At 37.9% G+C, this 18,532-nt stretch overlaps 1 protein-coding gene across 5 annotated transcripts in view; it reads right to left on the bottom strand.

The window, feature by feature from the left end:
* Nucleotides 1–18,532, bottom strand: part of ZBTB20 (zinc finger and BTB domain containing 20) — an 804,401-nt gene that overhangs the window by 439,825 nt on the left and 346,044 nt on the right. Inside the window, exon 1 of one of the 5 annotated variants that reach the window (XM_035000128.1) lies at nucleotides 1,578–3,898. The exons of the other annotated variants lie outside the window; for them this stretch is intronic. The gene's annotated coding sequence lies outside the window, so the exon portion shown is untranslated. Of the gene's footprint in view, nucleotides 1–1,577; nucleotides 3,899–18,532 lie in introns of those variants that run through there. 5 annotated transcript variants of the gene reach the window in all.

Below are 18,532 nucleotides of genomic sequence, written 5' to 3'. Positions count from 1 at the left end.
AATGATACTATTCTCCAATAGAAGACTAAAGAAAATACTTAGCAAAAGTAAGTGATTGCAAAACACTTTTTAAAATCAAAGTGCTGTATTTTTGTTTTTGTTTTTTTAATCTTGCATGGAACTCTGGCTCAATTTTTGAGCCTTTCCAAGTCCTCATAATTCTGTGGTATTCATAATAAAACCGGCAGATGGTTTAGTCTCTGAACATATGCTTTAAATGCCCCCTTTGCTATTTCAAAATAATGGACCAAACTGTGCCCTCAAATAGTCACAAGAAACTTTAAGGAGGAAAACCGAGAACAGAATATTACCCAGTGGGAATTAAACCTTAAAAAATATATTTTCTAAACTTTCTTATGAGCTTTATTCTATATACTAAGACAAACTATGCTTTTTAATAAAATAGGATATAGTAAAGAAAAATCCTGACCAGCACAATATTGCATGGTTCAAGGAATAGAATAGAAGGCAAAATATAAGTTTTATATATTTATATTTTAGATTTCTGATTCTCTAAAACTTTATGAGAGTCATCTGATCTAATTTCTGGGTGATTGTCAGATTTTCCATTTTTATTATTATTCTATTATTACTATCATGTAGATGTTTTATTGTTAAAGCACTTTGAAATTATTAATCAGCTAATTTAGTTTAAATTATGTTTATGCCTTTGTTTTAAATCCATGTTATTCATAGTTATTATAACCCTAAAATGCTATTTCGCCAGCCAATTATTCTCATTTCAAAAAGAGCTTGTTGTCAATGAAAGCAAATTTTCTAGGTTTTCAGAATATGAAATTCATCCTCAGTGGATATGCATGTTTTGATAATGCTGTTCACATAACCTAGCTATACTTAGGAGGGCATCTCTGTTTCTTAATGTCTATATTTTATACATAGAATGAGCCTTTATTTCCACACTTAACATTTTGATGTGTTTAAGTTTGGTTTTGAAAAAGCCTCTAAACTACTCTCACTTACTTCACAATGTCCACAACACTCAGTAATCTGATCAACATTTCAGATAAAAAGACCATACGATTGATAATAAGGACACTTTTGTTATTATAGAAGCCTGAAGTTTAAGTAACTACTTCAGAACTGTAATGTCCCTTTCGAAATTCTGAACAAGGACTAGCTTGGTGCAAATGGAATACCGAGTTTACTTGGAAAAATAAATGCAATAGTTGTACCCAAATGTGTTTGGGACACTGTTAAAACAGGTCACATTTAAATGTTGAGAATAACTAAAGAACCCTAATTCAGGAGGTAATTGTATACATATATCCACAAATATCCGAGCAAAATTTATAACTCTTATTGGGGCAAAACATTAACATATCCTTCTGCTAATAAAGACATGAAGTAACTCTGAGAAAACCCTCTCTCGTTTCTCTAACTTTCACAGTAAATGCAGCACTGAAACTAAATTCTCAGTCAACTTAGAAATACGCCAAGCAGTATTTCAATAAACAACAAATTGATTTTCAAAAACCCACCAGATTAAAAACTCCCCCCCATCGTTCCCTTGCATCCCCTTGTTCTTTCACTTTCCATGCACACACAATCACACTTACCTGCACAAGCCTGAAACATCAGTCTATGTATTTTTTTTGAAATGTACTCTGTACCGATGCATTTTTCTGTGTTTCTTTCTAACCCTCGGGAATGTTAAGAATTTAGGAAGAGAGCCACAGCTTAAGAGAGCAATTATTTGCCAGTAAATACTCAATTTGCTTGTCCTATGATTTTTCTTCTAACTTGCATATTCAATAATCCATCCCTGACTGCGTCACGAGCACAAAAAGTCTTTTCTCCAAAGGAGAACACTTTCACCAATCAACCTTCAGCCATGCCAGGGCACAGCTCGTCAGGGTGATTTGTTAGCTTTAATTAATAATTCCTCATGCTGGCCATTTTAACAAATAACGCAGTGAGACTGGGACGCTGGATGGCTATGATTCAGGCCGATAAAACTACAGTGGAAGGGGGTGGGGAGGGGTGTGTGGGGGAAAATCAGACGCCGTTTATAAACACCTCTAATCATACTCTTTCAGTTTACAGTATAGAGGACATCTCAGCTGAATTACCACGTTATGTCCACCAATTTGTATTCAGATGGGAGCCATATGTTCCTCCACTTTATCTGCTAAGGCCTCCTTGGTGCCAATGCAGTTCGGACAGACAACATTTACAAAAGAGGTCTCTAGCCTCCAGATTGCAAAAGTTTACTGCAGGGTGAAGTTGAGAAATCAGACATATAAGGCACTTCTCAGTGAGCCTGCGTAACAGTCTAGAAACACAGAGGTAAGAATTATGAGTGTCAGATTCACTCTTATTCACTCTTATCCTGCTGGGCATTTCATTTCGTCTTTTTAAAAGAAATCTCATACCTCATCCTCAAAACAGTTAATAATAATGGCTGATTTGTCCATGCATTCCACAAACCTTTACTGAATCCCAACTATACGCCAACCACTGTATTAAATGCTGAGAATTTTTTATGGAAGTAAGACTTCTCCAGTGAAATGACACAATCCATGTTTTTTTTTTTCTAAACATACAGGTAATGTGCTTGAACACCACCACCAAACAGCGTGCAAATAAAAATAAAGATTCGTAACACTGTCTGTGTGGTTCAACCAAGTGATCAGTACTTAACAGCACGCTTCAGTCCACGTGCAAAAGAAATGCTCAGAGTAAAAACAGAGTATGAACAGGTAAAAACAGGTTTTTTTTCAAAGATTAGAAAATTCCCCTCAATGTGACTAGAGAACTCAGAAACATACCAATCTGTTCATAAGAAAGTTAAAACATTCATAAGCAGTTGAGAAACACACATAGGAAATTTTATTCATGACCCTGATCTAATGTGTGTGTGTGTGTGTGTGTGTATGATTGCAAGTTCATTAATTTATTGGATACATATTTATTGAATACCTACTTTATTCTAGAAACCACTAAGTAATACTGGGTATCCAGAGATTAAAAACAAACACACAGCCCTTGTCTTCAAGAAGCTCACAATTTAGTCACTAGACTCCAAAGGAGAAAAAAACATATCTAAGCAGAAAACACAAGAATACTATATAGCAAGAGCAATGACACAAATATGCATAAAAGTAGGAGGCAGAGCTACTTGGACTACTTCTAAAGGTAGAGTGGGAATATCATTGGTAGGAAGAATATTCTAGGGAGAGGCAACATTCAAACCCTTTCTAAAACTCTTACTGGAATTAGATGACCAGTTAGAAACTGTGGTATTTAAAGCATGACAATTTCAGATCCATAACGGCAAACATTTCAGGATTTCAAAATAAATTTCCTAAGAAAAAAAAATGCTCCCCCAAACTATAATATCTGGACGTCATCAGAAAAGTACGCAGCATCTCCAGAACTGGAACAAACAGTGACAATATATGTCTTTCTTACTTTCAGTGTGTTACTTTCAGTGAGTTTCAGTTGGGCCAGACAAGTGGGAAGCATTTGTGACACACATTGCCTTTTTGTTCCTTCCAGGCCATTTATCTTCTTTTACTGTACATACTTGTACAGCTTCTGTTTTCATTGTACCATAAGATAAATCATATCTACATGACCATTAAGGAAGGGGAAAATCTATATCCATTTAGTGGTCACACATATAACTCTAGTCACAAAAACTAAGGGTGAAAATCTTGAGGAAAATAAATGATACCCTCAACCCCCCAAAAAGGCTCTTTCAGAATCAATAAATGCTCCTGCAAATTGTGTATAATTCTTAATGACACTGAACATCTTATTTTGTATTAAATTCAACAGCGTGAGGCTGAATACTGCATTTACCAGAGATAAGTAACACATAGCCGGTTTGAAGAACTGATACAATGTATTAATCCATTCAATACATATTTATTGAGCACTTGCTATGTATTAAGTACCTACCAGTAATTGTTTGGTTTTTATTTCTGTAATGTTCACATATGGTAATAGTTATTACTCACTGAGTGCTTATTATTTGTTAGGAACTGATCTAAGGATTTTATATATATTATCTCATTTAATCTTCACAGTGATATTATGAAGTAGGTACTAGTATCATCTCCATTTAACAGATTATGAAACTCATTGGTAGTGAATCTGGATACGCACTATGTGGATTCATTCTAAATTATCAGACCAGTGCCAGTAATGCCCACCAAAAATCAGTTCCATTACCTTATAGTTACATAGTCACATGTAGGCTTAGGTTATTATTTTTAATCTAGCAAAATTAAGGTGGTTTTGAGGTTAATTTGAGAATTAAACTGTATCTACTGTGAGGCATGTCTCACAAAATAAGACTTAAATAATAGTGTTTATGGTATCAACAGGCTCATAGGCTGCACTGAGAGATTAACTGACAACAAACTTGAATCAGGCATGTTTTGTGTGATAAAAACTAGCACCATAAAACCATATGCTTTGGCATCTCCCTTCTCCTTATTAAAACACCATAGACTCATAGAAGGTAATTCAGAATCTTCCCCATTTTTAGAAGCAGATTGAGTGAGTGGCTTAAAAAGAGGGGAGAGGACTTTGAGTCCTAGTTTGGCCACTAACTAGCAGTACATCCTCCCAAATTATTTAGGTTCTCTGAGGCTCAATTTTCTCATCTCTAAAATGGTTTGTTGGGGAAAATTAAAGGAGATAATTTACATTAAGGTACATAGCATAGAAACTAGCTCTGAATAGGTGTACAATATATGGCATTTCAAGTATCCAGAGTTAAAGCTTATCAGATACAAGTAAGATTTACTATTTCTGGACCAAATAACACATACATTATCTAAGCCTGCCTTAGACAATAAATGTAAATAAGTCTTAGCTAATGCAAATCAGAGTTGGTAATCTGGCAGAATTTCCTTTGAGAATGTTTATAATAGAGCTGAATGGTTATATTTAAGAAAACAGCTGACAGAAAAATAGATGACATGGGAGCTTACCAGTTAACAATAGAAAAAAATTCTTACTTTTCCAAGTGATTAATACAATATTACATTTTATTTCATGGAGATGGAAAACCCTATTTGGCATTCACCGGGGAAGCCAGAACTCAGCACAATCATTTGCTCTCCTCAGATAACTATCAGCATTCTCCAACTCCAAGGACTCTGATGCCCTCTCCACATACTTTCTTCTCTCTTGGACCTTGATTAAGTCCAGCCATCTCCAGTTCGTGCCCTATTGGAGCAAATATTATTGGAACACATATTTATTGATGGTGATAAAGCTGTTTCTAGATGACATGGAGTATTTCTTCATGGAGGAGTCATTGGAGGGGCTTCACGAAGGCTCTCACTTACTTGAATGTGTATGTAAAGTTTCTCCTTTGGGGATTTCTTTGGGATAAGGGACTGCTTAGATCCTGCATTAGTGGTCCTTAGCCTATGGCCTCTGGCTGAAATCAGGTTTGTACGGGAAAACTAGCAGATGAGTTGGTGAGCATAGGGACTGCCTGCGCCATACTAACCTGGGCAGCCAGAGCTTTTTAGAATCTGCTCATTTCTCAACTGGAAATCCTAATTGGTAGAAAGTTAAAGTATGGAAAACTATTTCACGTGCTCTTTCTCTAGATTGGTAGCAATGACTTAGTAAAATTTTGGTCTGGTTGGGTCCCTGCTTCCTTACTAACTGCTTGAGTCTTTAGTCTCATATCAGAAATTTAATCTTTTGGTCAAAAATGATGACAACTGGAAGTTATTACAGAAACATCTCAAAGTAGATGCTATTTTTTATAACCTTTCCCCAAATAAATCCCATATATTTTATAATTTACAAACTTATGCATTTTTGCATACATATATAAATACCTAATACCTAAATGTTTTACTAAGTGATAACTAAATAATGAAGGAGGGGAATGATGATTTACTTTCAGTTTCAAATTTAGATTTCTGTCTAAGCAAGAATTTTAGAATTCTAACATTCTGAAATTGTTAAATGTTGATCAATATATTTGGCTATACTAGGCTGAGGTTAAAAACCTTGAGTTTTTTCAAAAGTTCCTAGTCCCTTGAGGCATTGCTTTCTCAGTGAAAATCTCCAACCTTTACAAATGTGAAAATTGGGATTCCCTGAAGGAGAAAAATGTTTCTGGTCAGAGAACTAGTCATGGCTAGTACACAGAGTGAAGGAGTCCAAGATCTTATCAGCTTTCCTGTGACCTTGTTATGTGATAAGCTACAAATCATTTAATATCCTCCTATGTCTCAATTTTGTCTTCTTTTTTTAAAAAGACTTACTTATTTATTTGAGAAAGAGAGAGTGTGAGGGGGAGAATCCTCAAGCAGACTCCCCACCACATGCAGAGCCCAGTGTGGGGCTCAATCTCACAACCCTGAGATCATGACCTGAGCCGAAATCAAGAGTTGGACACTTTTTTTTTAAATTTTATTATGTTATGTTAGTCACCATACAATACATCATTAGTTTTTGATGTAGTGATCCACGATCCATTGTTTTCGTATAACACCCAGTGTTCCATGCAGTACGTGCCCTCCTTAATACCCATCACTGGGCTAACCAATCCCCCCTCCCTGCTCCCCTCTAAAACCCTGTTTGTTTCTCAGGTCCATAGTCTCTCATGGTTCATCTCTCCCTCCAATCCGCCCCGCCCCATTTTTCCCTTCCTTCTCCTAATGTCCTCCATGTTATTCCTTATGTTACACAAATAAGTGAAACCATATGATAATTGACTTTCTCTGCTTGACTTATTTCGCTTAGCATAATCTCCTCCAAGTCCCATCCATGTTGATATAAAAGTTGGGTATTCTTCCTTTCTGATGGCTGAGTAATATTCCATTGTATATATGGACCACATCTTTATCCATTCATCTGTTGAAGGGCATCTCGGCTCTTTCCACAGTTTGGCTATTGCGGACATTGCTGCTATGAACATTGGGGTGCATGTGGCCCTTCTTTTCACTACATCTGTGTCTTGGGGGTAAATACCCAGGAGTGCAATTGCTGGGTCATAGGGTAGCTCTATTTTTAAATTTTTGAGGAACCTCCACACTGTTTTCCAAAGTGGCTGTACCAACTTGCATTCCCACCAACAGTGTAAGAGGGTTCCCCTTTCTCCACAGCCTCTCCAACATTTGTTGTTTCTTTCCCTGTCCATTTTGGCCATTCTAACTGGTGTAAGGTGGTATTTCAGTGTGGTTTTGATTTGGATTTCCCTGATGGCTAATGATGATGAACATTTTTTCATGTGTCTGTTAGCCATTTGTATGTCTTCTTCAGAGAAGTGTCTTTTCACATCTTCTGCCCACTTTTTGACTTGATTATTTGTTTTTTGGGTGTTGAGTTTGAGAAGTTCTTTATAGATCTTGGATACCAGCCCTTTATCTGTAGTGTCATTTGCAAATATCTTCTCTCATTCTGTTGCCTCTTTGTTTTGTTGACTGTTTCCTTTGCTGTGCAGAAGCTTTTTATCTTGATGAAGTCCCAAAAGTTCATTTTTGCTTTTGTTTCACTAGCTTTTGGAGATGTATCTTGAAAGAAGTTGCTGTGGCCAATGTCAAAGAGGTTACTGCCTATGTTCTCCTCTAGGATTTGGATGGATTTCTGTCTCACATTGAGGTCTTTCATCCACTTTGAGTTTATCTTTGTGAATGGTGTTAGAGAATGGTCGAGTTTCATCCTTCTGCATATGGCTGTCCAATTTGCCCAGCACCATTTATTGAAGAGACCGTCTTTTTCCCATTGCATGTTTTTTCCTGCTTTGTCAAAGATTATTTGACCATAGAGTTGAGGGTCCATATCTGGGTTGTCTATTCTGTTCCATTGGTCTGTATGTCTGTTTTTGTGCCAGTACCATGCTGTCTTGGTGATCACAGTTTTGTAATATAGCTTGAAATCGGGCAACGTGATGCCCCAGCTTTGTTTTTCTTTTTCAACATTTCCTTGGCGATTCAGGGTCTTTTCCGATTCCATACAAATTTTAGGATTGTTTGTTCCAGCACTTTGAAAAATGTCATTGGAATTTTGATCAGGATGGCATTGAAGGTATAGATTGCTCTGGGTAACATAGACATTTTAACAATGTTTATTCTTCTGATCCATGAGCATGGAATATTTTTCCATCTTTTTGTGTCTTCTTCAATTTCTTTCATGAGTGTTTTGTAGTTCCTAGAGTATAGATCCTTTACCTCTTTGGTTAGGTTTATTCCAAGGTATCTTATGGTTTTTGGTGCTATTGTAAATGGAATCGTTTCTCTAATTTCTCTTTCTACAGTTGAGTTGTTAGTGTATAAGAAAGTAACTGATTTCTGTGCATTGATTTTGTATCCTGCCACATTACTGAATTGCTGGACGAGTTCTAGTAATTTGGGGGTGGAGTCTTTTGGGTTTTCCACATAAAGTATCATGTTGTCTGCGAAAAGAGAGAGTTTGACTTCTTCTTTGCCAATGTGAATACCTTTTATTTCTTTTTGTTGTCGGATTGCTGTTGCTAGGACTTCTAGTACTATGTTGAACAACAGTGGTGAGAGTGGGCACCCTTGACGTGTTCCTGATCTTAAGGGAAAGGCTCTCAGCTTTTCCCCATTGAGGATGATATTCACTGTGGGTTTTTCATAGATGGATTTTATGAGCTTGAGGAATGTTCCCTCTATCCCTATACTCTGGAGAGTTTTAATCAGGAAAGGATGTTGTATTTTGTCAAATGCTTTTTCTGCATCAACTGAGAGGACCATATGGTTCTTCTCCCTCCTCTTATTAATGTGTTCTATCACATTGATTGATTTGCAAATGTTGAACCACCCTTGCATCCCGGGGATAAATCCCACTTGGTCGTGGTGGATGATCCTTTTAATGTATTGTTGGATCCTATTAGCTAGGATTTTGTTGAGGATTTTGGAATCCATATTCATCAGGGATATCGGTCTGAAATTCTCCTTTTTGATGGGGTCTTTGCCTGGTTTGGGGATTAAAGTAATGCTGGCCTCATAGAATGAGTTTGGAAGTTTTCCTTCTGTTTCTATTTTTTGAAACAGCTTCAGTAGAATAGGTATTATTTCTTCTTTGAATGTTTGGTAGAATTCCCCAGGGAATCCATCAGGCCCTGGATTCTTGTTTTTTGGGAGATTTTTGATCACTGCTTCCATCTCGTTACTGGTTATTGGCCTATTCAGGTTGTCAATTTCTTCCTGTTTCAGTCTTGGCAGCTTATAGGTTTCCAGGAAGGCCTCCATTTCATCCAGATGGCTCAGTTTATTGGCATATAGTTGTGGATAGTAATTTCTAATAATTGTTTCTATTTCCTTGGTGTTAGTCGTGATCTCTCCCCTTTCATTCATAATTTTATTAATTTGGGTCCTTTCTCTCTTCTTTTGGATAAGTCTGGCCAGTGGTTTATCAATCTTATTAATTCTTTCAAAGAACCAACTTCTAGTTTCATTGATCTGATCTACTGTGTTTCTGGTTTTTAATTCATTGATTTCTGCTCTAATTTTAATTATTTCTCTTCTAATGCGTGGCTTAGGCGTCATTTGTTGCTTTTTCTCTAGTTCTTTAAGGTGTAGAGTTAGTTGGTGAATTCGGGATTTTTCTATTTTTTTAAGTGAGGCTTGGATGGCTATGTATTTCTCCCTTAGGACTGCCTTTGCAGTATCCCATAGGTTTTGGACCGATGTGTTTTTGTTCTCATTGATTTCCGTGAATTGTTTAAGTTCTTCTTTGATTTCTTGGTTGACCCAAACATTCTTGAGCAGAGTGGTCTTTAGCTTCCAAGTGTTTGAATTTCTGACAAATTGTTTCTTGTGATTGAGTTCCAGTTTTAGAGCATTGTGGTCTGAGAATATGCAGGGAATAATCTCAATCTTTTGGTATCGGTTGAGACCTGATTTGTGACCCAGTATATGGTCTATTCTGGAGAAAGTTCCATGTGCACTCGAGAAGAATGAGTATTCTGTTGTTTTAGGGTGGAATGTTCTGTAAATATCTATAAGGTCCATCTGGTCCAATGTATTATTCAAAGCTCTTGTTTCTTTGTTGGTTTTCTGCTTAGATGATCTGTCCATTGCTGAGAGTGGAGTATTGAGGTCTCCTACAATTAACGTATTGTTATCAATATGACTCTTTATTTTGGTTAACAGTTGGCTTACATAGATGGCTGCTCCCATGTTGGGGGCATAGATATTTACAATTGTTAGATCTTCTTGTTGGATAGACCCTTTAAGAATGATATAGTGTCCTTCTATGTCTCTTATTACAGACTTTAGTTTAAAATCTAATTTGTCTGATATAAGAATTGCTACCCCAGCTTTCTTTTGAGGTCCGCTGGCATGGAAGATGGATCTCCATCCCTTCACTTTCAGTCTGGATGTATCTTTAGGTTCAAAATGAGTCTCTTGTAGACAGCATATGGACGGGTCCTGTCTTTTTATCCAATCTGCAACCCTGTGCCGTTTTATGGGAGCGTTTAGGCCATTCACGTTGAGAGTGATTATTGAAAGATATGAATTAATTGTCATCATGTTGCCTGTGAAGACGTTGTTTTTATAGATTGTCCCTGTAAATTTCTGTTGTAGATCACTCTTGGGGTCTTTCTCCTTTTATAGAACCCCCCTTAATATTTCTTGCAGGGCCGGCTTAGTGGTCACATATTCTTTCAGCTTCTGCCGGTCATGGAAGCTCTGCATTTCTCCATCCATTCTAAATGAAAGCCTTGCCAGATAAAGTATTCTTGGCTGCATGTTCTTCTCATTTAGTACCCTGAATATGTCTTGCTAGGCCTTTCTGGCTTGCCAGGTCTCTGTGGATAGGTCTGACGTTATTCTGATGTTCCTCTCTCTGTACGTAAGGAATCTCTTCCCCCTAACTGCCCTTAATATGGTTTCCTTGGTTCTAAGATTTGCAAGTTTTACTATTACATGCTGGGGTGTTGGCCTGTTTTCCTTGATCTTAGGAGGGGTCCTCTCTGCCTCTAGGACTCGAATGTTTGTTTCATTCCCCAGATTAGGGAAGTTCTCAGCTACGATTTGCTCAAATACATCTTCTAGTCCTCTCTCTCTCTCCCCCCCCTCCACGATTCCAATTATTCTCACATTGGAACACCTCATGGTGTCACTTATTTCTCTGATTCTATTTTCATGGATTCTGAGTTGTTTTTCCCTGGCCTCCTCTTTTCCCTTTTTATCTATTACACTATCTTCCAGATCGCTTATTCTCTCTTCTGTCTCAGTTGCCCTAGCTGTTAGATTATCTAGATTGGATTGGATCTCATTGATAGCATTTTTAAGTTCTGCCAATTCACCTTTTATTTCTGCCCTTAGAGACTCTATGTTGCCATTAATTGATTTCTCCATTCTAGCCATTGTCTTCACAATTGCTAGCCTGAATTCCATCTCCAACATCTTGGTTATATCTGCATCCATTTGTAAATCTGCAGCATAAGTCTTAATCTCTGAGTCTTTTCTGTTTGGGGGGCTCCTCCTCCTAGTCATTCTGTTGATGGGTGTTTGACGGAATGTATAGAGTCCAAATTATTGACCAGAACCCAAGCAAGTTGCACCTGTTTTCTTGGGACCTTAGGGTTGCTGGCCTCTTGTTTTCCCAGCCTGTCTTCTGCGGGAGGGGCCGGCCACACTGTTACTCAGGCAACCCTGTTTGGGTGGAGTTGCCCTGCGCCCCTGTGGTGGGGGATGGGCTCAGTGGGGATCAGTCTTTGGGGCTTTTGTTCTCTGGCGCCTTTCCCTGGCGGCTTTCCGCGTCTCTTCCATGAGTCAGAGCAGAAGAGACCGTTTCCAACCCTCTGCCTCAGAGCAGAGAGACCGCAGTCTGTTCTTCAGTGAGCTCTCCAGGCCACACCGTCTCTGTTTCTGTCCGTGCTGCTATAAACTGCAGCGGCCTGGGTTGTGCACCCCTCTGCAGCGCTCCCAGTCCTGCCTCCAGGTCGGGGCACGTCTCTGCCCTTTGTGCTTCTAAAACGGCCAGCCGCTCCCAGTTCACGCGCGCGTGACTCTGCTGCTTCGGTTTCCGTCTCTGGAGCTGCAGTTCGCGTGCGCTCCGGGTTTCCGTCCCGGGGCCTGCAGTTCACTGGCGCAACCCCGGCGCTCCGGGTTTCCGCCTCGGCGGGTGCAGGTCGTGTGCGCACGACTCCGCCGGTCCGGGTTTCCGTCTGGGGGGGGCTGCAGTTCGCATGCACGTAACCCCGCCGCCCTGGGTTTCAGTCCCGTGGCTGCTCTAAAGTCCTTTCCCCGACACTACTGGTCTGCGAGTCTGTGCCCGTCCGCAGTGCGCGAGGCTGTCGCTCACCAGCGGTGTAGGATCCCCATGGCCAGGCACCCTCCCACTTATCCTCCGATATCTGCCCGCGGAATCACAGCTCCCCGCTTTGTACCTCAAAACCAACCGCCTGCCTTATTCTGATTGTAGAGATCCAGATCTTCTTACATCTCAGGTTGGTTTCATGGGTGCTCAGAGTGGTCTGGTAGATATCCAGCTCAATTCCGGGGACCAGCTGAAATAGGGTCCCCTACTCCTCCGCCATCTTTCTCCCCCAAGAGTTGGACACTTAACCAACTGAGTCACCCAGGCACCTCTCAATTTTCTGTCTTACCTATGTTACCCAAATGACATTATGAAGATAACGTGGATCCAATATTTTGATCATCTCACAGAGCACAAGCTAAAACCCTAAATTCCAGAATATCTGAATGACCCTACCAGTATCAAATTGGCAGACATTAACACCCTGTACAATCTTAAATAACATATTTAGCTCCTCACTGCCTCTACTTTTTCAGCTATAAAATGGGTATAATCATGTTTACATTTTCCATCAGTGTACTGCAATGGAGAAACTACTGCATAATCTATTAAAACTTTCAACAAAAATTCATACAATGTAAAAATTTTGACCAATATCATCAAGCCACCAAAATTGATTTTCAAATATAGCAGAGGAATTGATTTTAAAATATTGAGGCATAAAATAAAGTAAATGTTTCCAAGCATGTTCAGATACTTTAGAAACAAGACCATTAAAAGAATGGGAGAAATCCTTTTATTTGTGTGGCCACATTTTATGGCAGATCCTAGACTCCAAGAATGAGAAAACAGAATCAAGGAAAGTGATTTTTATCAGACTGCTGAATGATATAGAAAATAAAATGTATTCACTAGTGGGTTGGCAGAAATGTTATACACGTGCTTGTAGAACCCAAACTGTTTAAGCAGCTTTTCATACTTGGCAGAGCTGTGTTTCTGAAGTGTCCCCTCACAACCCCCTCCCACCTCTCATTTTTTTGTCCTATAGTGCCAGGTGGGCACAGTAATGACCAAAGGGAGGGGCAAACCAAACAGAGGCACTCACTGTAGCAGGAGCCACTCCAAGGATCAAAGTGCCGATTTGGCTATGCCTGCCAAAACTGGAGTCTGCCACAATGGGTGGCTCATCAGCATGGTGCCCTGAGAAACACATGGGCCATTCCTGGTAGTTCTGCACCTGGGGGTGCAAGCCCCTCATCCTGCTTAGGAGGACTACCTGCTAAAACCTAAATGTGCACATTTCCTTACCCACTCACAGCATTTGACTTCAACACAATTCTGTGCTAGAATTATATTTATTGAATGTTTTCATTATGATAGACACTATACAAATCACACAAAAGCATAATTCCTTTCTACTCAGATTTCATACCTTACAGGATTCTAAGTAGAACTCTGATTTTCCTGCATTAATGGGTAAAATCTTGGGCAACTCATAGTCAAGATTATTCAATTTCTAGTACTTTTATCAGATATATTTCTTTAGTTTTCATATCTGTCATGAGAAAATAATACATTAATACCTCAATTATCCAACATGCTCAATATTCGCTTTCAGGTCTATCTCAATTTAACATAGCCAACAACCCACAAAAGAGAAAATAGAGCCCTTGAAAACTTAAAAAGATGTTATAAAGTATACACTATTGCCCAAATTCATTTTTACTCGTCAGTGAGACTTTACCTTGGAACCAATACATTCTTCCTTAATACATAGTAACAGTTATTGGGACTCTCCATTCATGTTAAATGGGAAGAAAGCACAATGATAACTGTAAGCAATAACCACCCTGTATCTCTGAATGAAGAGGAGACACAGAGGAGAGGAGAGGGATGAAGTATCCAAGGCTGAGAGCTATGTACAACATGCCTATAATTGAATCTCTCACAAATCAATGTGGTAGAGCTTTACATAAAAAAATAATGTTCATAATTCTTATGGGTTGAGTTGTCCCCTCAAAATTCATATGTTGAAGTTCTAACCCCCAGTGCTTCAGAATGTGCCCTTATTTGGAAACAGGGTCATTGCAGATGTAATGAGTTAAGAGGAGGTTATATGAGAGAAGGGTGATATTCTAATTCAATATAAATGATATGCTTGTAAAAGGGGGGGATTTGGATCTAGACATGCAAAAAGGGAGAACACTATATGAAGATGAAGGAAGAGATCAGGGAGATGCTTCTACAGGCCAAAGAACACCAAAGATTGCCAGCCAACCATCAGAAATTAGGTGTGAGGCATGGGACAGATTCTCTCTCCTAGCCCTCAGAAAGAACCAACCCTGCTGACACCTTCATCTCAGTCGTCCAGCCACCAGAACTCAGACACAATACCCTTCTGTTGTTTGAGGCACCCAGTGTGTGGCACTTTATTTTAGCAGCCCTAGGAAACTAATACAATAATGATGATTGGGGGATCATTACGTGAAGATCAAATCATGTTCAGAACACTTTGTTTAAGATGGTTAAAAAAATATAAGATTGCAGAAAAAGTATCATTTATATGCTTTAAATAAATAAGTCCTTTAATGTTTGGCAACTAGATGACTAATATACATGGAATGTACAGTTTTTAATGTTTGCTAATTCAACAAAATGTTGAAGCAAACCTTCACTAAAAAGACAAAGTGATATGTACTCTATAGAAGACACCAAAGAAAGAATCCCCAACCTGTAATGAGCATTTCAACTAGTAAGGTAGATAAATATTAACTGATTTTTATTTATTTGTTTAAAATACATAGCCTAATGAGGGTGGAATGGATATCAAGAGAAGCTGTTGGTACGGAAGAGGCTGCCTACATAGAAGGGAACTATTAACAAATGGAATTTGCGTTTAGATAAAAAATTAAGAGACATTCATGCAGATGAGAAGACAGACAATCCTAAATATGAGGAAGACTGGGGAAAAATAAGGATACTGAGGCAAAGGAAGGGTAAGGAGGAAGAGTGGAAACAATAGTAGAGGGAATATGAAAGAAGGCCAGCTGATATTGAGAGTAAAACAATCTGAAATGGGCACAGAAAATTAGAAAAAGCCCTGGAGGCAGTAACAAAGACAAGAGGTGGTAGTCCTCTTGTATTCTGAGCAGGAAGAGTCAAAAACATCTAGCCCAAGAATTAAGCTTTCTTTAAAACTAGTGCTCTGAATGCTTTTGTGTGAAAAAGAAAGACTGTACCTTGATTTTTCTTCAAAAGGATTCAATTGTGGAATGGAAACTTTTTTTTTCTCTTTAAGTATAAACTAAGCAGTTACGGCAGGTAGGTCAAGGAAGAAATACTTCACAGAACAGGAAAGTATCACTTTATACAATGTGTTCCCTGGAGAAGTTACAAAAAATAAAAATAAAAAATGGACAAGGACAAAATAGTCCCATAAAGTTTGTTTGTTGTGTTAAATGGCTTTAGAATCTTACCTCTCCTAATTGTTCCTAACATTTTATTCAGCCAATTATCAACTTAATCTGGGGAAATAAAAATCAACTTGACTTTTTGACAGCCAAGTCAATCCAACTGGAAAATTCAAATCCTACAAGAACAGGGTGCAGGGAAAACTCTGAACAGCAACATTTTCAACTGCCAACAGAAATCCATAATAACAATCATCTTTTTCTTTCTTTCCCAAACTCATTCTCTCTAAAAAAACATTAATGATGGTACAGAGATGTTCTTGGATGAGATAAAAAAGTGAAGAGAGCTATTCAGTCTTTATGGTAATAGGAAGTTGTTACTCAGGATGGTCAAAACTGTAATCTTTTTCTATTCTTCATAGAAGTTGGAGCTGGCCCTGTCCACATCTCAAAAATAACCCAATTATATCATTAAATAGAAGAATTACAGTTTAATTTAATCTATTTTCTATTTTAAACAATTCACAAATCAATTTAATTATTTGTTTTATTTTTTCATTGGGGGAAATTTTAGCTTAGATAATGATGTTCAAATAGGGAACGAAAATGTTGAAAAGGAAGGTGAGGGATATTTTTTATGTGGGTATTACCTTTTCTTTCTACTGATTTCTAAATGATTTCTGCTATAGAAATGCCTTCTGCAGAGCACCACTACTTCTGGTGGGTAGGAAAGAATGCTCTCCAAACTGAGATGGTAGTAAAATGAATAAATTCACATCAATGGGAAAAGAAATGAGAAGGGGATGAGCAAAGAGAGAATGTTAGGGCATTAAAAAAAAAAGTGGTTTGGGCATTTACTCAAAAGACTGCTTACTTAAGCTTTCTCCTCTGAAGAAGAGTAATTGAAAAGAGAAAGGGGAAGGAAGGAAGGAAGGAAGGAAGGAAGGAAGGAAGGAAGGAAGGAAGGAAGGAAGGAAGGAAGGAAGGAAGGAAGAGACGGAGGGAGGGAGGGAAGGAGGGAAGGAAGGAAGGAAGGAAGGAAGAAAGGAAGGAAGGAAGGAAGGAAGGAAGGAAGGAAGGAAGGAAGGAAGGAAGGAAGACGGAGGGAGGGAGGGAAGGGAGGAAGGAGGGAGGGAAAATGATCAAGTGATTGAGCATAAAGCAAGAAAGTAAGAAGAGGAGAAAGTGGGAAAGGAAAGAAAGAGAGAGAAAGTCACTAATAGAGGTACTCTTTCATCCCTTTCTTAGTTGCTGGCCCTCTAATCTTCCTTCCTTACTTTCTTCCTCACCGATCCAAATGTTTGGAACACAGCTGGGATAGTTTTGAAAAGGCGACAGGGAAAGAAAATTTCTCCTTTCAATTAATGTTCACTTAGGTATAAAATTTGTAATACAGTGGGTCAAGTGTTTTTAAGTTCATGTGCCCCTTTGAGAATAAAATGTTATGAACCTCTCCAAGGGAGAAAGAAAGGGTACATTTATAAATGCATATAAAGTATACACACACATATTCATATACATACATATAAAGTATATTTGCATATATTTTCAAAGGGTTCATATAAACTCTGAACTAATCCCTGCAATCCAACCATCCATTAGTTCAATGTAAAGAACCACTGGCTCTAGAATTAGGACCAAGCCGAAATACATAGGTGAGGATAGGGACATGGAGAAATGGGAAATAAAACCAACCAACACACACATAAAAAAGGTGCCAATTTTTTGTCCCCAAGTCAACCCTTAAGCTTCTGACTATCTTCATTATTTTTGGAACTTAGAACACAGAAAACTATGACTTCACTAATGAACTATTTAACAAAAATAAAGAAAAGCATAAAGCAAGATATATAATATTATAGTGATTTTGCATGTTTTTAATCATTAACTTTACATTCCTCCCTGTTAATTGCTTTTGGTAATGCACTGACATGTAATACTGTCCTGATTTTGAACATTAGCTCTCACATATACAATAGCATTGAAAACCAGGGCTACTTAATATTGTGAATAGCAACTCACCAGACACACAAGAAATGACATGAAGATTTAGCAATGAAAAAAAAAAAGAATAATAAACTAATTTCAACATATTAATTAGACTGTATATATTTGAAGACAAAGACCATGCAAAATTGTAATGAGAGTTGTTGATATTTGTTTAAAACATAATAATTTTCATAATCTTTATTTCATAATCTTTAAATGCCTTAGTGTATCTTTAGCTCATCTGATATGGGTATCAACACTGGAAAGTAAGTAGGAGCAATATTTTGATTTTATAAGTGATAAAACAGAGGCTATAAATGATTAAATGACATGTTTAGTATCATATATGTAACATGTGGAAAATCTAAGACTAGAACCCCAGTATTTTGATTTTTCTAGTATCCTATACTTCACTCAAAATATGTCCATTACACATAACTCACTTAGGCACCTATGTTGTCTTACTCTGAAAATGAGGAAAATGCTATATACCCTCAAATGAGTTCATATCCATGCCATTTATTTCCCACACCAGGATTTGGTGGATGCAATAGAGTGAAACAGAAAGTATATTAGCTATTTTAGAGGTGCACATAGATATATTTAAATGTATACTGAATATGTTATGTAAACTCTACAGTGGATACATGTCTATGTGTGTGTCCAGGCTTGTGTGTGTGGGAACTAATGTGTATTTAGTTATCCTATTAGAAAACAATACTGTCAAATTAAACTTGCACTTTATTATTAATCTTGCATTCAGTAGTGGCACATGTTGACAAATAATTTACAAATCTGTCTTAACATCCCAGATATCAGAACCCACCTGGAGAAAAATTGTGAATTTTTCTTTTTCTTTCTTTTCTTTCTTTCTTTCTTTTCTTTCTTTCTTTTTCTTT

The sequence above is a fragment of the Mirounga leonina genome, unplaced genomic scaffold (genome assembly GCF_011800145.1).
Source record: "Mirounga leonina isolate KUSES-001 unplaced genomic scaffold, KU_Mleo_1.0 Mir_115, whole genome shotgun sequence".
Taxonomy (NCBI): Eukaryota; Metazoa; Chordata; class Mammalia; order Carnivora; family Phocidae; genus Mirounga; species Mirounga leonina.
This window is presented reverse-complemented; position numbering and strand designations above follow the sequence as displayed.